The following is a 6,000-nucleotide window of genomic DNA, read 5'->3' as shown; positions in this document are numbered from 1 at the left end:
GCAACGCTAAGAAAAACGTCTGTGGTATTGGATAGAAACTAAAAAATCCACCGTTGGGCAATACCCTAATTCGGACCAACCTAAGTGTTGCAAATAGAGCACAAGCTTCTGAGTTCTCCAGAACTCTTATTCAGGTGAGATGTTACGTAATGTAGAGGTCTGCAAGATGAGGATCTTTTAATAAAAGAATAGACTGCATCTTGAAACTGTTGAGTTCCGTGAACTAAGACTGTGTACACATCACCACCTTAAAACACAGCAAAGCTGTTTTTCCCTTGGTCTATTTCAAATGGAATTTGCACTCTGCTGTACACATCATCTTTGTTTGATGTGCACCGAAGTTGCCCACCCTGTCTCTGCCCCTGGAAATCCTCTTTGTGCTGCAGTACAGGTGCATGCGTACAGGTGTTTATTTGGCATTTCAAATGTGCACACCCAGGATCCACTGCACACTGAATATGCCCATGGTCAGGGGCGTGGGAAGGGGAGGCAGTGGGGGTGGTCCGCCCCAGGTGCCCTCACTGAGGGTGGGTGCCATTTGACGAGACTCCCAAGCATACCCTGAGCTGTCGGGGTAAGGGGGGAGCTGCCCTGCTTTGCTGGTGGCAGTCTCCCCTTCGTTTTGACAACTTGGGGGAGGCTTGGGAGTTGCAGGTGGGTGGCGCGCTGAATGTCTGCCATGGGCGGCTCACTCCGCCCCCATGGGCAACTCCGGACACCCAAACGGCTCTCCGGCGCCTTGGAGGGCACCCTCTCCGCCATGCCCCCCTTGGGAGCGCACCCGCCCTGGGCAGCACAGGCATATGCTCCATTGCCACCTACAGTTCTGAAGTCTGATCAAAGCTGGCTTGAGGGAAAAGAAAGCACATCAAAACATAGTGTTTCAGAAGAAACTAGGTGTAGACAAAGAGAGCAAATCCAACCCTCTGGCTATCAGCAGTAGCACTTAATGGAATAGAGTAGCTATCAGCATGAGTTTGACCAAACTGCGGGAGGCAGTGGAAGACAGGAGTGCCTGGCATGCTCTGGTCCATGGGGTCACGAAGAGTTGGACACGACTAAACGACTAAACAAACAAACAAACAAAAAGCTTCTGCTGCATCCATAAATGTGCCACTCATGCCAGCCAGGGGAAGGGCAAAGGCAGGGGAAAATGCATTTTTTCTACACTACAGTGGTACCTCAGGTTACAGACGCTTCAGGTTACAGACTCCGCTAACCCAGAAATATTACCTCGGGTTAAGAACTTTACCTCAGGATGAGAAAAGAAATCGTGTGGAGGTGGCGCAGTGGCAGCGGGAGGCCCCATTAGCTAGAGTGGTACCTCAGGTTAAGAACAGTTTCAGGTTAAGAACAGACCTCCAGAACAAATTAAGTTCTTAACCCGAGGTACCACTGTATCTCCTATGCTGGTGCAGCAAAGAGACCCAGACTGAGCCCACTGTTGTCAAGTAATGTCAGCATAGCTGGTTTAGGATCCAGCAGATCCCTGCAGTAGAGCCAAGCAGGGCTGGCCAGAAGGGGTACTTTTGTCTCCTCTAAGCCCCCTCCAGCCAGGCAGAAGAGAAACGTGACAGTGAGCAAAATGATGTCAACAGTCAGCCTGATCCTTTCTCGGTTGCCTTCCCCTCAGCAGAATGGAGGAATGTAACAGATTGCTGCAGTGAAAAATGTTGCGTAGAAACGGGCACATTGTCACCATGGGAGTCCAACATTTGTTCCTCAACAAGAGATCCCAGTTGCAGATAATTAACTTTTGATACTGTGAGTAAGAGTCCAGGAATACACCTACTCTAAAGAGATCCTCTTTGTTGTGTAGTACTATATGCAGGCTAAAATTAGGCTTGGTGCAAGCAAGGGTAGCGCTACCGAAACAGGAGTTACAACATGCAGTTTTGTGGGCCTCCTCCCTTAACCTAGTAGAGAGGCCTGTGTGATCCAATTTCCCTGAAGATGTTCTCACAGGACGTCAAATGAGACTTCCCAAAAGTGATAACATCTTGAGAACAAATTAACCAGGAATGTAAGGGTCACATAATTCATCCCTGAAAGATGTGTTTTGATCCAACTAAAAAATAATACATGAGGAACCACTAGGGGAGAATGGATTCTTTCTATTTTATGTGTTTCTTATTTCTTATTTGTACTTCTAGCCTGCCCGTCACTAAATAGTATCATAACCTCTTACAAAAATATCACAATCAAGATAAAGGCAATGAGCAAATAAAATAAAAATAAACTGACCAGAAATCTCAGGAACCAAGAAGACCAAAGCTTTACTAAAGAATGGGAAAAATCTGGGAGACCACTGTAAGCAGATGAGCCACAAGCAGCACGGAATGAAAGGTGAACAGTAACAAATTATGCATGTTGGTAGCAGATGTGCAGCATTGCATGCACAGCAAGAGGACTGCCCAGTCCTAGGCAAGAGCTTCAGCGAGTGCCTGAACACAAAACCACTTTGCAAAAAGACACTATGCAAATTGGCAGGAAAGCAAAACAAAGCAAAACCTAAACATCCACCATCCAAATATGCATACAGTGGTAGGGCAGTTCCAAGACACAGGATGCTTCCAGATGACCTGTTTATTGAGCATTCATTCTCACTTGTTTGCAGCGAGATTAGATGACACTGGCTATTCCATGAGCATTCATTCTGATTTGTGTGCAAGTTAGATGATGTTACACCAAAGCAAGTGTTCTCCCACACTACACAGTATCTTTCTCCTTTACTTTTCTTATCACAAAGAGACTGATATTTTGGGAAAGCGGATTTGTTGTGCAATACCTCCCAAGCCATTGAAATTTGAATATGCCAACATGTGATTGAGCCACACCCCAAAACAGCGACAGTGTGGAAACACCCTCAGATGCAATGCTACTCCTAGCCAAAATATTGAAGAAGGATTTTGGAACAGAGGAAGTATTCCCCTCCCTATTCTCTTTTTCCTTTTGTGACGTGTTATTAGATTGCAAGACTGAGAGAAGAGACTTGTGCTATTTTTTATTGATTTGCAAGTTGCCCTGGGAGCTTTTCTGGCTAAAGAGTAGGGTATAAATACTTTGAATGAATGAAAAGTCCCCAAGAAAAACGAATAAATATTGGTATTGCAGCAAAGGTAAACATCATTGAGAGACAATACAAGAGAACAGCCTGGGACACAAGACTAGTATCACCTGGATCAACAGAATAGGATATGGGAGCCACCCATATTGGATGACAGGAAAGTGTGCATTCCAATGTAGGTACAAAAAAAGATGCTAGCCTCCAGTCTCTATGTGGCAGGAACATCAGCTATGCCAGTATTGGGGACTGAAAACCCTACAGACACAAAACCTGATAAAGATCTTAATGGCAGTAGAATTTCTTGACTTGCTGGAAGGCACAGGATGTTTGCCAGGATACTCTGAGGTCAAGCAAGTTATGCCACACAGAACTAGTGCCATGGTGATTGCCTCTACTAACCAAACCATAGGAGATGAAGGAAGTTCAGGTCACAGAGCAACAGTTGCATAACTGAGGAGGTGGTGACAGAAAACTGCTAGAGCTATATGGAACTGATATTCTTAACCCACAAACAGAGCAATAATGGTGGAAAAGTGCGATCTTACCCATGCTCAATGACCTCAGTCACAAATTGGCAGCAGCAGGTACACAGTATTTAGCATGCTAGAAGCTCATCTGAGATCATGACAAGTCAATCATGGTGGAAACAATAGCAAACTCAGTACTTTTGACACCCTGTTCAGAAGGTGGTGGTTGAAGAGACTGTCCTTTGACATATCATCCATGCTGGAGATCTTTCAAATAAATATCTGCAATTGTATCTCTCCCACAAATACAAATATGACCTGTGGGACATTGCTTGAGGACAGGACCATTAGGGACATTGCTTGAGGACGGGAATATTTAATCCTGCCCACTGCAGCTTTTTCCAGGTTCAAATTGTCCCTGAACCTATTCTCTCTCTCAAGGTGTGTGGTGTTTTTTTTTTACTGGTCCTTCTCCTGTGCCACAGCATGCAGAGATTAAGCAGCTGAAGCTTTCCCCTACAGTGAAGTGAAACACTTCATGCTGAATTTCCATAACAGGCTGCTGATAAAGGCACAGGAGCAGAGCCAGTTAAGAAGTTGGCAACTGCAAAATTATCACTGTGGCTACAGCATGTCTTGTACTTAAGGAAGTTGGGCATTCTATATGCTATATATTCTATATGCTCTGCAGCTCCTTACATAAGCAGTCACTTGGACTTTCACAGCAGTGTTTCAGAAGCATTCAAAACCCCAATTACATGGTGAGGGGGAGGGCAGGGGAAAAGGCAGTGTGCAGGTACCTTCTCACCAGGAAACAGAAAGCTATGAGGTAATCTAAAACAGACGGTTTACTCACTGCCTCCTTAAGACGCACCCAATCTGAGGTACACAGCTGTGGCAATTGGAGGAACTAGCTATGATTCATAGCAGGAAAGGTAAACAGAAAGGCTCAGTGGAGTGTTGGCTAGCAACTCCTGTCTAAACTTTGTTAGATCATATTCTGGAAGCCTACTCTGGCAATTATTCCTGCACATTAATGATATATTTTTAAAAGGCACTTTTAGTTCATGAAATGTGTGCTTTGTCAGAAGCTGCCTTGAACAGAGTTGCCAACTTTTTAAGGGGGTGTGTATTAACTTGTGGCCCTCCAGATGTTGTTGGACTACAACACTCCACATCCTTGATCTTTGGCTCATGTTGGCTGAGGTTGATGGGATTTGAAACTCAACTACTGTACATGTATTGCATATCCTTTAGCTCAGCAGTAGCCAAGATGTTGGACTACAGTTCCCATGAGCCTCAACCAGAATGGCCAAATGGTCAGGGCTGATGGGCACTGAAGTCAAATGACAGTGGCTACTACCCATTCTGGGACGTGGGTGGCGCTGTGGGTTAAACCATAGAGCCTAAGACTTGCCGATCAGAAGGTTGATGGTTCGAATCCCCACGACAGGGTGAGTGTCCGTTGCTCGGTCCCTGCTCCTGCCAACCTAGCAGTTCGAAAGCACGTCAAAGTGCAAGTAGATAAATAGGTACTGCTGCGGCGGGAAGGTAAACGGTGTTTACGTGTGCTGCTCTGGTTTGCCAGAAGCGGCTTAGTCATGCTGGCCATATGACCTGGAAGCTGTACGCTGGCTCCCTCAGCCAACAAAGTGAGATGAGTGCCGCAACCCCAGAGTTGGTCACGACTGGACCTAATGGTCAGGGGTCCCTTTACCTTTACCCCCCATTCTAGGTGTTCTATTAACAGCAGTTTTATCTACAGCGATTAACTTGTTTCACGCTGTTCCATAAAGGTTGCATCCAATGACTTCTGCGTATCAAAGCTCTCTTAGGCACATAGGCCAAGCTGGCAGTTTTCTGGCCAGCCTGTCAATTCAATTTGTACATGTTTTGACAGATTACGTAGGAAGAGATTAATAAATGCAATAAATGTGAAGGGAAGTGGAAATATATTAATATTCATTAACCTGTACTACTGACATGTTATAAGGGGGTAGTAAGGGGTATAGAGTGTGGCGTGCTTGTTTTAAATTTCTGTAATTATTATTATTTTGCTATACATAAATAAAAGCTTTTTTAAAAAATGCAACAAATCACCATTATCATCTGGATGTGATCTAAAGTGGGGTGAAAAACAACAACACCTGGCTTTGAACTGAAGCCATGTCTGCATTAGTCAAAAATTTCCTTACAATTTTTTTTTGCCTTAGAAGCATGGCTGCAGAGGTGTGGCTCTGGAGGTTGTCATGAAGAATGCTTGCACTTGAGAATTCATCACCACATCCGTGCCATAAACAAGACCCATTGAACCATTTCCCTACATGTCTCATGTAACCCAATCCACCAGCTCCCTCCAGCTTGACTGTGTAGCCCAAGAAAGGGATTATGAACAAGGAGCATGCGATGAGTGATATTTAAAGAAACAAACTTCCATCAGCCCAAATCTATGCCATAAGGAGGGTT

The sequence above is a fragment of the Podarcis vaucheri genome (genome assembly GCF_965113315.1).
Source record: "Podarcis vaucheri genome assembly, chromosome: 3".
NCBI classification, from domain to species: domain Eukaryota; kingdom Metazoa; phylum Chordata; class Lepidosauria; order Squamata; family Lacertidae; genus Podarcis; species Podarcis vaucheri.
This window is presented reverse-complemented; position numbering follows the sequence as displayed.